This window comes from Siphateles boraxobius, unplaced genomic scaffold (assembly GCF_051911475.1).
Source record: "Siphateles boraxobius isolate OS27281-9 unplaced genomic scaffold, OSU_SipBor_1 24, whole genome shotgun sequence".
In the NCBI taxonomy this organism is placed as follows: domain Eukaryota; kingdom Metazoa; phylum Chordata; class Actinopteri; order Cypriniformes; family Leuciscidae; genus Siphateles; species Siphateles boraxobius.
This window is the reverse complement of record NW_027508855.1, coordinates 1,109,092-1,124,189: the sequence shown is the minus strand read 5'-3', so window position 1 is coordinate 1,124,189 and position 15,098 is coordinate 1,109,092. Positions and strand designations below refer to the sequence as shown.

Genomic DNA, 15,098 nt, shown 5'->3' with positions numbered 1-15,098 from the left:
TGTCAAACAGCATGGCCATTTTCAGTTATTTGACTAATAACCCTTTTATTTGCACTTCCAGTCTGTCTTGTTTGTACTGCTGTTTGGAACTTTACACAAGACCTGATTCTGACCCAATCTAGACCCATAAATACTGATGCACTCATTACATCATAAGAAGAATGGCGTCTAAGCTAATGTTAGTCTCTCTGTTAATCCCGAGGTTTACCGCAGTCTGCCGGATCCAGGCCATATCCAGATCTGATAAAGAACCTGCACCTGGACACTTAGTAGGGAGGTAAAGTGACTTTTGACTTCAAGTCATGATGCAAAGGTCCCCTTTGGTATGGAAGTACCTTAGGGCCATAGAAATAAATTTATCCTAAGACACAAGTGAGGTCACATTTTGTGTCTTATATACGCACATTTTTAAAAGATGGCCACCGACCATACTTGAGAGGCCCATATCTTTGCTTCATTTATAGCTATAATGACAAATTTGGTAAATTTTGCCAAACACACAGTCCATTCACAACTTAATAATTTCTTCGTTTAGGTCTGCTTCGCATGCACCCTTTACAGCACTGGCTCAAGACGCGGATCCTGCGTCGAGGATGGGCATCCGGTCGTTTACGTCTCAAGGTAACTCAGAACTGTGTCACAGCTCTGGAGCCCTGGAAGGCCGTCGACTGGTATCAGACAGGTGTAAACCTGGGAGTAATCTCTAAACTGATAGTGGTTTTGACAGACGCCTCCAATTCGGGCTGGGGCGCCCTCTAAGAGGGCAGACCGACTTTTGGCCTGTGGTCAAGCCAAGAAAACAGCTTGCACATAAACTAACATAAGGGTGGTGATGGCGCAGTGGATAAGACACATGCCTTTGGTGTGAGAGACCGGGGTTCGAATCCACTGTGAGACACCAATGTGTCCCTGAGCAAGACACTTAGGCTGCGTCTCATTTCTCTGTCTTACCCCTTCCCCTTCCCCTACCCCTTCGTCTGCGTCTTCCCCTTGCCCCTCGATACCGAGTGAAAGGGGGTAGGGGTGAGAACGTTCCTCTAAGAAATGAGACACCACTCGATAACTGGTTGCGTCATCATCCCTTGCCGCTAGCTGGCTGCTACGTCAACAGAGGCAACAAGTGTTGACATAAACGAAGATGCCGTCGTCTCAGGTCGTGATATCGATTGCCTGGGCTCTCTTTATCTTTGCACGCTTGGGTGCCATCAGTCAAAGACATAGAAGAAGACGATTGTTTCTCAGACGAATACGACTGCTTACGGATCAAGTCATGGTACGTATGTTTTCATTGTATTTAACGGAGGCGCCGGCGGCGACACCATAGCTCAGCAAAACATTAGCAACCGGCTAACATTAGCTAACGTATGTTGTTGTAGCTATGATCTGAGGAAAACGCATGCATTTTTATTTATCAACGATATGGTTTGATTAAAATAATTTATTTTTTGTCCGTGCGGAGGCGATTCCATTTTATTTATCTATGGCACATGCATTTTTTTTTTATATTCAGCCCAATGCTATCCAATGATTTGTTTGCATTATTTAGGTTTTCTATTCTTATGTTAGATCAATAACAAAATCAATAGATTTTTTGATAACACTTTACAATAAGGTCTCATTTATTAATGAATGAACTAACAGAGAGCAATAGACTTTGTTATTGTTAGTTAATAAAATATGTGTGTTCATGTTAGTTCAGAGTGCATTAACTAATGTTAACATAACAACTTTGGATCTTAAAAATGTATATTGGTTATCGGCTTTCAAATGTAAAGAATTATCGGTATCAACCAAAATGTTCATATCGGTGCATCCCTATTTTTTATCCATGTATGTGTTAATTTTGTGATGTGGTTTCAATATCATGTACCCATGGTTTTTTTTGTTCCACCAGGCTGATCGTCCACCTATGTACTGCAGAGTTGATGCAACTGTGCCCATCTTGCGCTTATGGTTTGATGAAGAAGCTGAAATAAAGCAGGACCTACGCCTGACCAGGACAGCCATGAACAGCCTGCAGAGGCTTCTAGACAGGAATCAAGATCATGGCTGGGGAAATCAACTAGAGGTCCTCATATATACCTATTGGTTGGCACACGGACTCTCCTACCGGGTGGTGGCAAAAGTTTTCAATGTCCCCAGGCCAACAGTATTTCGAGTAATACACAAGGTGGCACAGAATATTTGGAACAATTTAAACACAGCTATTTCCTTCCCACATGACCTGCAAGCTGTGGGTCAAGGATTTGTGGCTCTATCGGGGACCCCTGCATTCCACAACGTTGTAGGGGCGATAGATGGCACACACATTCGGATTAAACCACCAGGACTACATCGTCTAGACTACCTTAACTACAAAGGCTTTTACTCCATCAATATGCAGGCCATATGTGATGCAGATGGAAGGTTCCTGGACATCTTCGTGGGTTACCTTGGGTCAGTCCATGACACGCGTGTGATGAAAAACAGCTCCTTTTACACATCTGGACGTTACCCCCCGCCAGGATACATTATTCTGGGTGATGGTGGGTACCCCTGCCTCCAGACCCCAATATGCCTGCTCACACCATACAAAGAGCCAGTACGTGGACGAGTGCAACAACGCTTCAATTACCGCCAATCAAAGGCACGCAGCATAATTGAGCGTGCCTTTGGGGTAATGAAAACAAGGTGGAGGTCAACTCTGTTCCGGGCACTGGAAGTCAAACCTACCTTTGCACCCCAGGTTATTGCTTCATGTGCATTCTTACACAATGTGTGCTTGGACAATGGAGACACACTGGATCCTGACGAGGATATTGCCAGGGATGATCTTGACCCCCATCCTCCCCATGAACCAATGGCACTCAACGAAGCCTCAGGGAATGCTGCACGTGACGCACTGGCTGCCCAAGTTTCCGGGGATGTGCAGGCCACATGAAGAGACATGTTGCACTGTTGATTTTCCTTCATGAGAATTATATGTAATATATTTAAGAATTTTTATAGTATTTTAATATTGTTCTTCTGTTTTGCCCCAATTTCTAATCTGTTGGCATTCATGTGTTTGTATTGTTGTATAAATGTTATTGTTACATATTTTCTTATTGCACTTTTTTTTTTTTTTAAACAATAGCCTGAGAACTAAGAAAGGAAGTTTTTAATGATGAGTAGGCATGTTCTTACCTTGGTATTATTTTTTGTTCCAGAAGTGGAGTGAGGTGTAATGGGATTTCTACAATTGTTTGCAATAAATCTTTTAAAACACACTATTATGGTGACTATGCTTCGGATTTCCGTAAAATTTATCCACGAAAAGCCTTTTTATAAGAACCCCATTTATTGCTCCACAGCAGTAAATATTACAACATGTAAATATAACAATAATACATATTCAAATATAAATTATATAAACTCTTAAAACATTATATTAAATTAATAAGGCCTATGTAAACAGTTGTGCAATTGAACAGGTAATTTTTAGAACAATAATACATATTCAAATGTAAACAATATAAACTCTTAAAACAAATATACTTAAATATGTAAACAGTTGTGCAATTGAACAGGTAATTATTTTCACATCTTTTCAATCATTCTTTCAAAGAGGTCTAAAAACCTCTGTGACTTCGCCTCACTCTCTTCATGGCGCCTTTGCTCCTGAAGGGCCTCCTCGATCAGGAACTCCATAATAGGATTGGACCTCCTCCTAGATGTGGTGGCACTTGTTGCTGCTGGGGTACTGGTTAGCATTCTACTGGTTCCTGTGTCAGGGGTCCAGGATTCTGCTGTGGTGGAGAGCTCTGAGGTAGAGGGCTCCACAATATCCTAAAGAAACAAGGCAAATCGTGTTATTTTTAAGAAATTTTCAGCAAATATCTCCTCATGAAATTTAAAGAGAAAGTTTACGAATCTGATGTTAGTGGAATTCACGAAAGTACTGAATTACATGGTAAATGATTAGCCTCACCATGAGGATTGTCATGGGATCCTCTGCTGGTTGGAATGATGCCACCACCACAGGGGGGTCCATCGCAGGCCGGGCACCCAAAACCTCGTGCATGTCTCCATAGTACTGCCATGTAGCAACACTGACCTCACCCTGGTCTGTCCCTGAGCCGGTTTTTGGAGTCCTCAATTCCTGACACACACACACACACACACAATAAACAACTGGCTAGTTGATACATTCATTAGGAAATTGGAAATTATTTTAAACTTGAAATCATATACCTTGTATTTTTGTTTTAAATTCTCCCATTTTTTGGAAGCCTGCTGTCCAGTCACCTTGCCCTCTAGGCCAATCTCTTTCACAAATTTCCTGCATCACAACCGACAGCTCAAACTTTCAGCATTTTAAGCACAACACAGAAATAAAAATTCAGAAAAACAGAACGCAAGACTATGATTGAACGATTAATTACTCACTCCCATTGTTGTTTGGCCATTGTTTTGGACTTCATGAAGTCTTTTTCATTCTCTGCCCTGAAGCGGATGAGCCGCCGAGTCTCCTCAGGTGTCCCTGAGGGAAAAGGAAAATATACGTTACCGTTACCTTGCTAGGTGAATCTCGTAGTAAGCTAGCTCTACCAATATTAAAGTCCAATATTAAAATCAGTCAAGGAATAGTAATGTCAAGCAAATTCACTTCACACTGATTTCACCTAAAAACTACAATATGAATTGTCATAGCTCAGCTCGACAAATAGCGCATAGCTGCTAGCTAGCGGTTTACTACCGATTCAAAACAAAAACATTACAATTAAAACCACTTGAACATTTTATTAAAAGGATCATAAAACACGAGTGTCATAATTATAATATCAATTAAACTGCTGAAAATACTTACATTTGTGCGACTCCTTCACAGTTCGACGTTCAGCCATAAAATAAACTTGATGCCGGCACTTTTGAGAAATTCCTACGTTGTTAACTGTTACCCCTCTGTTTCAAGTGTGGTCCTCCGCAAACTTCTTTTCAAGGGCTATGTAGCCCTACGCCTTGGCCCTAGCCCTTAATCAAAATGAGAATTGAGACACCACTTCCCCTCACATGAACGCGCAAAACCGAGGGGGAGGGGTAAGGGGAAGGGGTAAGACAGAGAAATGAGACGCAGCCTTAACCCCTAGTTGCTCCAGAGGCGTGCAACCTCTGAAATATAGCAATTGTAAGTCGCTTTGGATAAAAGCGTCAGCTAAATGAATAAATGTAAATGTAAACTGTCTAGAGATGAAGTCGGTCGAGACGGCGGTCTTCCTTCCCCTTCTAAAGGGCCACCATGTCCTTGTCCGCACGGTTTCCTACATAAATCGCCAGGGCAGTCTGAGATCACGGAACCTTCATGCCCTGGCAGAACGCATCCTTGTATGGGTTCAGCGCAACCTACTCTCGCTGAGAGCGGCGCATGTGCCAGGCCATCTTAATGGTCCCTCCACCCTCAGACAGTTCAGCTGTTGTGGGACACCTTTGGCACAGCAGAAGTCGACCTCTTTGCGTCTCAAGACAACGCTCAGTGTCCAATATGCTTCACAAAGAACAAGGATGCGCTGGCCCATCACTGGCCCAGCCGCCCTCTCTATGCTTTCCCTCCATTCATGCTGTTACCACAGGTAATCAAGCGTATAAGGGAGAACGGTTCCTGTGTACTAAGCTTACGCAACATGAGAGTACTCTCGTAAGAGAACGTCACGGTTACTAACGTAACCTCGGTTCTCTCTAGAAGAGGGAATGAGTGTTGCGTAACACTGCCGTGCTTGTGCTAGGTTTCGCTTCAGTCGATGAAAACCAAGGAGCATCTTATCGAGTTCTGGCTTATATAGGCATAAGCCACGCCAATTCGCCCACACGCCACTCATTGGTGCTTACGTCACGTGCAGTGCCTTGATAGGTTGCAACAGTTGCCGCATAGCATCCAATAGGCGCGCAAGCTGCTTCGCCTAGGTCTGCTACCTGCAGCAAGTGTGTTTTAAATTAATACAAATTATAAGGATACTTTTTGGCTTCAGTATTCTGGAGAAAAGAGGGTTTCCCTCTTAGGTTTTTTTTCCATAGTCACAGCTCCTGGTGCAGATGGGATGTGTTGTTGCAGGAACTGATATGCTATAGGCTACTCCTGACTGGTCGAAATCTCACGCTACTTAGGACAAATGTAATGTACAGAAGTAGCTGCACTGCTTAAAAACAAAAATAAAGTTTTTGAACGAAAAGATAAGTAAAGTCACTCTGATGACAATGTGCATATTTACCCCCAATTGTCATGGTATGGGGAAAATTATTTTTTTTTAAACTTGAAACCAATTTTATTGGAATCCTTGACCCCAAAAATGTACACTTTGACACCAAATTTGTCATTATAGCGATAACAGAAGCAAAGATATGGGCTCTAGAGTATTTTCGGCGCATTGGCGGCCATTTTTGAAAAAACATGTTTATTTCTGATATAATGTGTGATCTCACTTGTGTCTTAGGATAAATTGATTTGTTGACCCTCAGGTACTTTCATACCAAAGGAGACCTTTGCATCATGACTTGAAGTCAAAGGCCTATTTTTTGGGCTTAACCTACCTACTAACTAAATAATTCTGTATTTTACATTTTTATGGCCAGACAAGTAATCTGTTGGTCAATTTGTAAAGAAAGACTACACGACTGCACACATATATATTCAAACGAGCATACCTATAGACTAAACACGTCGACTTGTTTAAATTTTGATTGGTCGTTTGATTTAGCATGCTCTCCCACCCTAACCCTGCGTTAAATTTCTTGCACTACAGAAAGTTCACACGAAGGCTACTGGCTGGAATACGGACATTCCATAATTTCAAGGTTGCATATTGGATCATATCGTTTCACAATAGACATTCAAAAATAGATTAAAAAAGAAAGAATCCACAACACCTGCTGCTACTTCCTCTGGCTCATCTGAGCTCCAAATAAGCAGTGTGGACACTGACGATGCAGGCCAGCTTACACCACTGCCAGTCACTCAGCAAGGACTCGCCGACGCCTTCACCTTATACGTGTACCAGAGAAAAAACACTGAGATTTCAACCCTAGTTAATTCAGATCAGCTTTCTTAAAACCGCCTTTATGTGTCTGCAATATTAGACATTATTGAATTCCTGGTTTCAAATGGACTGCCACTGAGGGGTACCATTGATTCAGTTGATGACAGAGGTCATGTGGGCAGTGGACCTCTGTATCTATTTGATTACATGCTGAGAAAAAACAAAGAGCTAGCGCAGGCCTTCAGTACAATTCCTAAAAATGCTACATACATATCACACAATGTTCAAAATTATTTAATTGAACTGATGAGTACAATCGCGACAGAGCACATTGTTAAAGATGTCGAGGAGTCATGGTTTACAATTAAAGTGGATGGAACCAAGTGTGGCTGCAGGAAAGGAACAACAAATAAAGTGGGGTTTGTATTTTATTCCTTATAATTAGTTAGGTGTTTCTGCTTCTTTTCTTGTAGGTACATTGGGGAGAAGACCCACAATAAATCAAAATACAGTGCCAGTGTCACAATGTCAGTCTGTACCAGTCTGTCTTTGTCATCACTACACTTCCCAGGATCCCGCTTGTCTCCTCACCTGAACTCACTTCCTCATTAGCCACCTGTTTCTCGTCATTATCATCTGTGTCACCTGTGTTCTGTTAATTATCCCATTAGTCCCAGTTCATTTAAGCCCTGTGTTTTCCCTCAGTGTTTGTTGGTCATCGTCGATGTATGGTGGTGTGTTTTGAAGTCCTGGAGTTTCCTTTCCTTTGTTCCTGTAAGTTTATAGAAGTGAAGTTTGTAAATAAAGTACCTATATCGCAGATCCCGTGTCCTCGTCTTCAGCAGCCTACAGCAACCCTGACAGCCAGTATATCTTTGGATTACACAGCAAATTGTTCACCCCGAAATAAAGAAATAATAAAAGTTCAATTTGTCACCTCTTATTGTGTGCAATAATAAAGAACAATGCAAATAATGAAATAACAGTAATACGGTAGTAGTACTTCTGGAAAGAAAACATCTTAGAACTGTATGAACAGTTGGACTGAAATAACACTCACAAAAAAACACCTGAAATGATAGTGTGGATATTACTTTTTCCCGTGTTTCTTACTTTACACACTAAATCACTTCCACGCGAACAGGCCTCGTCTATACATGCTGTGCGTTCAAATCATCTCGTATACAGTAGATCGTAATTATGAGTTGAATGCACTTGAAATGCCACCACAATCTCATAAATACCAGTGGGGCGCTCAGGATTTTCTTTAGGCCCTGATCTGTACGAGTTGGGGGCGTGTCAGTGAAAAACATGCCGGAATCAATGGATGCAACATCTGTATATGGTAAATTTTAATTGAATTTCAATGTTTACTCGTCCAAGCAACTGTCATTTATCATGATCATCATTAATCTTGTTAAAAGCAACAAGTTAATGAATTACAACAAAAAATGCTTACAGTTTACATTGGCTTCATAAGTTAATTAAAACATAAAAAGAAAAACACACCTGATGCGCATTCTTCATTTTCTATAAGCAGAGTTAACAAACCTTGCTGTATTTTCGTGCAATTCATTAAAAGAAGGTACACCGCCATCTTGCGCCGACTAAACTGACTTGTACGCACCTCACGTTGTAAACACGACTTCCCACCTGGTACGTACGAACGATACTCGGTTACTAACGTAACCTCGGTTCTCTCTAGAGAGGGAACGAGTATTGCGTAAGTTTAGCTTACGCTACGGGAAAGATTCATCTTCTCGAGATACTGAAGCCAAAAAATTATCCTTAATTTTGTATACCTTGTCAACGCAGTGCAGCAGCTAGCAGACCTAGAGCAGGCCATCTCGCGTGCTCATTGGCTGCCCTGCGGGCAACTGCTGCAGCCTACCAGTGAGCCCGGCGTGACGTCACGCCCAATGAAGGGCGCCCGCGCCTTTATAGCGTCACAGCCCGCCAGATATGCGTGGCTTAGCGTATAAAATAGGGGCTGTAGGCTGAATTCTCTGGTTTTTCGACGACTGAAGCGAAGTCGCTGGTGGCGCGAGCACGGCCGGTTACGCAATACTCGTTCCCTCTCTAGAGCGAACCAAGGTTACGTTAGTAACCGAGTATCGTTCTCTTACGAGAGGTTCTCTCGTATTGCGTAAGTTTAGCTTACGCTACGGGAACACTTTGTCAACGCCGTGCGCGCCAAGCATCCACATGAGACCCCGAGCTTGAGGGGAACCCCATAAGTTGAAAAAATAAGGTGGCCAGCCACGCGGGCCATCACTTGTACATAAGCACACATAGGGAATACAGAGCAGCGCCCCGGTCTGTATAGTCATATGGCACATACCCTACTTAGTGCAGCTCAACCAGGAGAGCTGAGTCATGAAAGTGATCTGAGCAGGAGATCTGGGCAGAATACACCTCTTTTTCAGACTGACAACAGTTTAGCCTGCAAGGCAGGAACTTCTAGGTTATAAAACCTGACAAAGGTAGACGGGGAGCTCCAGCCCGCCGCTACACATATGTCATGGATAGAAATTCCACTGGACCATGCCCACGACGAGGCCACGCCTCTCGTGGAATGAGCCCTGATGCCCAGAGGGCATTGCAGACCTTTTGACGCGTAAGCTGCCGCTATAGCGTCCACTATCCATCGGGACAGGCTCTGTTTCGAGGAGGCGAGCCCCTTGGCGCGCCCACCAAACGAAACGAAAAGCTGTTCCGAACGCCTGAAGGAGGCGGAGCGCGTAATGTAAAATCTCAGCGCTCTGACAGGGCAGAGGAGATTCACATCACTTTCGCTGTCAGATGCTGGGAGAGCTGACAGCGAAATAACTTGCGCTCTAAATGGAGTGCCCATCACTTTAGGGACATAACCATGTCTAGGTCTGAGGATGACTTTAGAGTCATTTGGTCCGAATTCAAGACACGACGCGCTGACAGACAGCCAAGGTTATTATAGTTTTGCATTTTTCATTATTTTTTATTTTTACTTCGTTTTGACTTTTTGTTTTCAAATTCAGTTTAGTTTTAATTAGTTTTTAAAGTGGGTTTGCTAGTTTAGTTTAGTTTTTATTTTTTGAAAATGCTTAGTTTTAGTTTAGTTTTTATTAGTTTTAGTGTTAGTTTTAGTCTTTTTTTGTAATTTTGGTTATTTGTCAGGGGCAAGATTCAAGAAAAAAGTATTGTGTAATAATAACTCAACAAAAACATCATACAATTTTAGAAATATGTATTCAACAATAACACCAGTAGCTACATAAAATGTACATATGTGACCCTGGATGATAAAACCAGTCATATGGGTCTTTTTTTTTTTAATTGAGATTTATACATCACATGAAATCTGAATAAATAAGCTTTCCATTGATGTATGGTTTGTTAGGATAGGACAATATTTGGCTGAGATGCAACTATTTGAAAATCTGGAATCTGAGGCTGCAAAAAATCGAAACATTGAGAAAATCGCCTTTAAAGGGTAACTATTCCCCTGGTCAAAGCCTGACTCCACCCACTGGCAATATTTGAAAAATGCTGGAAAAGTGGGCAGAGCCCAGCGGAGATAGAGGGGACGAACCGAGGGCGGAGCTGAGCGGGGGGGCGTGCACCTGAGACCCGCAGTGACAGCTGCTGTCAAACTAGCTAAAATGGAGTGACGCAACTAGCTTTGCAACAGAGCGGTCATTTGAAGTCGAGAACTTTTCTCCCCCACCTTCACCTGAACTGGAGGAGGGTGAATTGTCTGTGGACACCAGCTCAAACTGCGGTCTTGACTCCCGCATCGCGATCGGCATCCGATTATTCTTATATTGAGTCATTTTGAGGTAATTTTTTCCAGGATTATTATTACTATTACGTTCATTATATTAGAGGTCTGCGCGGGACACAATTTTCAGACCCGCTCCCGCCCGCTCCCGCAGTGTTCAGTTCCGCTCCTGCCCGCTCCCGCAAAGATTTGTCATTTTTAGTACCGCTCCCGCCCGCATCTGTGATATAATGTCCCGCTCCCGCCCGCACTTTCTGTCTGACGAAAGGTCTTGGGGAAAAAAATGCGTGCACACAAAATTCCTTACCAATACTTGGTAACATATTTATTGGTCCCATATTACGAACAGCATAATATTCACAACAGTACTTTATCTGAAGCACTAGAGGCGCTCTGTTCCTCGTCCATGCTGTCTATTTTGAACTTGAACTAGCTTTCGAATTCGAACACGGAGCAGCGGGAAAGGAATTGTCTCTAAACAAGTGTGCGTGAGATTAGGCCCCGCCCTACCCGACAACATTCACAAGTTTAGGCTGCTTAAAACGTTTTTATTGCTGCCAATCAGAATCTCCCTCACAACTACAAATTATGTACGCTACTTTAATCATTTATATATTTTACTTTATACTCATATTTCATTTGCGGGAGTGCAGCATATCCCTCCCGCCCGCACCCGCAAGTGCACCTCATCATCCCGCCCGCTCCCGCAATGACCTTTAAAAATTTGTACTCCCGCGGGAGTGCAGACCTCTACATTATATTTTGCTGCTATGTGAAAAAAATAATCAGCAAATCGCGCCGGCGCGTTTGTCGACACCAGAGGATTAATTAACTTTAGCCTAATAAGAAGGAACATAAATTGTGATTAAAAATATATGCTCACTCACATCATGACGCCGCTAACTATATGCTAATATATATATATATATATATATATATATATCCGTTTTCAATACTCCTAATTCCAACTCCTGACTCGCTACAGTAGTTTTGACAGAAACAGATGCTTTTATACCAGGGTCTGCCAAGGGCGTGGTGAGCTCGCACCAAGGGCGTGACAGATTGACGTCAGAGAGTATTCTACGTCAGAAAGTACCCCTACTGCAGGAGCTTTCCGTTTAACCTGAAGAGGGCAGCACTCAGACGTTTTTACACCATATATTTGAAAATTAAAACACTTTATACCCAAATGTCAAAAAATGTACTCCAATCAATGAACAGCATTTATGAAGCTCCATTCTTGCAGATAAGTAACTAAAAAAAGTTGTTTTAGAGTTTAGTTACTCTTTAAAGTTGTCCATTTATGTTTGCGATTGTGCTGCATTCACTCACAAAAATAAATGTTTTATACATTTACGGTAAAAAATTTACCAAATATCTTCATGGAACATGATCTTTACTTAATATCCTAATGATTTTTGGCATAAAAGAAAAATTGATAATTTTGACCCATACAATTTATTGTTGGCTATTCCCACAAATATACCCGTGCTACTTAAGACTGGTTTTGTGATCCAGGGTCACATATGAGCACAAATATGTAAATAGTCTACACAACACTCCGCAGTAAGTGCAAAATGTGTAAGTGACGTGTGCCAGGAAAAAACCTAAATAGCCAACAGACTAAAGAAGACACACATGAACGGCATGTATCAACACATTTATGAGCCACACAAGACATTGCTAGGAGCTCAATCTCTTTACCTCTACAAAATCCACACGCCGTACAAAAAATCTACGTTACACATCTTCTATACAAAATGCACAACCTATACAAATCCCACAGCGGTACAATTTTCACACCCCTACTAAATGTACCCTATACAATACTCATCTGGATTGAAGCAGCAAACATTCAGTGTTAGAGTAAAAAAATGACATAACATTATTTAACTTTAGCTAATATTTGAATCACAGCTTATATCGTGTTTTGACATGGACAACCCAACTGCATTTTACCTCAAACTTTCTAAAGAAGCCGCAATCGCTTCTCGGGTCGACACTAACACACTGACAAAATTATTCTGTATTCAGAATTTAAAATATTTGTTATACTACTTTTTAATGTGTGATTGTGTAAAGGTGTTCACGAGATAGCCTACCAACCTTTCGCGAACTTTCAACGAACACTCGTTTTCATGGAGACGCGGTGTGCACGGAGGGGAGGGTGTGTGTGTGTGTGTGCGTGCGTGCGTGCGCGCGTGCGCGTGTATGTGAGAGAGAGAGCAGGGAAAGGAAATGCAGCTGAACGAATACGCTGCGTTTTTTAAAAATGAATAACGAAACGCAATATGTGGCGGCCTGTGCGGCGGCCCAAGACATTTACAAAGACGAAAACTAAGGACATTTACTCTATAATTTTATTTTATTTTAGTTAGTTTTGCCAAACACACATTATAGTTTTAGTTAGTTATCGTTTTTTGTAATGCCTCGTTTTTATTTTTATTTCAGTTAACGACAATGTTTTTTCCCACCTAGTTTTCGTTTTTTCGTTCGTTTTCGTTAACGATTATAACCTTGCAGACAGCGCGTGCAGATCCCCTACACGTTTTACTGACGACAGTGCAGTCAGAAAAACGGTTTTTAGTGATAGATATTTCAACCCCACGGAGTCTAGTCGTTCAAATGGAAAAGCTTTCAGGGCCTCAAGGACCAATGAAAGATCCCACATGGGAACCGACGGGGGGGCGCGGCGGATTCATCCTTCTAGCTCCTCTAAGGAAGCGGATGACCAACTCATGTCTTCCCAGTGACTGGCCGTGCGTCGATTCCGCGAACGCTGCCACGGCCGCCACGTATACTTTGAGCGTGGATGGGGACCTTCCCTTATCCAACAGCTCTTGTAGGAAGGTGAGCAGCTGCGCCACCCCGCATGTCCGCGGGTCCAGACCTCTGTCGGTGCACCATCCAGAGAACACCGACCATTTAGACGCGTAGAGCCTTCTCGTGGAAGGGGCTCTAGACTGCGTGATCGTGTTCATCACTCCTTCTGGCAGGGCAACGAGTACCCGTTGATCAACCATGCATGCAGAGACCAGCGCTCTGGATGGGGATGCCAGATCGTGCCGCGAGCCTGAGAGAGGAGATCTGCCCTCACCGGAATCGGCCATGGAGCTGTATGTGACAGCCGTGCCAGTTCCGGGAACCAAGTCTGATTCTCCCAACGCGGGGCTATGAGGAGCACCGAGTGGCGCGTTTCCCTGATTCTCTTGATCACCTGTGGCAACAGAGAGACCGGAGGGAAAGCATATAGCGGGAGGCTGGGCCAAACCTGGGCCAGCGCGTCCTCGTCCTTCGAGAAGAACGTCGGGCATTGAGCGTTGTCTTTTGACGCAAACAGGTCGACTTCCGCTCTGCCGAATAGGCGCCACAGTTTCTGGACCGTTTGGGTCTGCAGGGACCATTCCCCTGGGGGAACATTGTCCCTGGACAGTTTGTCTGGGCCGTCGTTCAAATGGCCAGGCACATGCGCTGCCCTCATCGAGCGCAGGTTCATCTGTGTCCAAATAAGGAGGCGTTCCGTCAGATTGCAGAGATTTCTGGATCTGACACCGCCCTGACGGTTTACATAGGATACCACAGATGTGTTGTCCGAGCGGACAAGAACATGCTGGTCCTGTATGAACGGGAGGAAGCACTTCAGCGCGTTCTCGACCGCTATCATTTCCAGACAGTTTATGTGAAAACCCTTCTCCTGGTCTGACCACTGGCCAAAGGCCGGTCTGCCCTCGAACAGCGCGCCCCAACCCGAGTTGGACGCGTCTGTGGAGATGACCTTCCGATAAGAGATGGTTCCCATCATTACTCCCTGCTGGTACCAGTCGGCCACTAACCAGGGCTGCAGAGCTGTTATGCAGGTCTGAGTCACTCTGATTTTCTGGCCGCCAGACACCCAGGCGAGCGTTCAACCAGCGTTGGAGCGGGCGCATGCGCAGTAGGCCCAGCTGGAGCACCGCTGCAGCTGATGCCATACAGCCCAACATCCTTTGAAATGTTTTCAAAGGGAGAAAGCTGCCCTTCTGGAAAGATGCGGCTAGGTGGCGAACACGGCGCACGCGCTGTGTCGATAAACGAGCCGTCATGGTCACCGAGTCCAGTTCTATTCCTAAAAAGGAAATTGACTGGCTGGGCAGTAATGAGCTCTTGGTCCAGTTGACCGTGAGACCCAAGCTTTCCAGATGACTGAGAAGCACTGTTCTGTGAGATAGTAGTTCTGTCTCTGACTGTGCCCATATCAGCCAATCGTCCAGATAGTTCATTATGCGCAGCCCCTGACTTCTCAGGGGGGCGAGTGCCGCGTCCATGCACTTTGTAAATGTACGGGGTGCCAGGGACAGGCCGAACGGCAG

General features: G+C 43.7%; 1 long non-coding RNA gene across 1 annotated transcript; it reads right to left on the bottom strand.

Annotated features, from left to right (window-relative positions):
* Positions 1-4,043: 4,043 nt before the first annotated feature.
* Positions 4,044-4,549, bottom strand: LOC143748511 (uncharacterized). The gene is made up of 3 exons (XR_013206806.1): positions 4,408-4,549; positions 4,213-4,300; positions 4,044-4,112 (listed from the first exon to the last, which is right to left on the bottom strand). It is a non-coding gene; the product is annotated as an uncharacterized LOC143748511 (long non-coding RNA).
* Between the last annotated feature and the right edge of the window lie 10,549 nt (positions 4,550-15,098).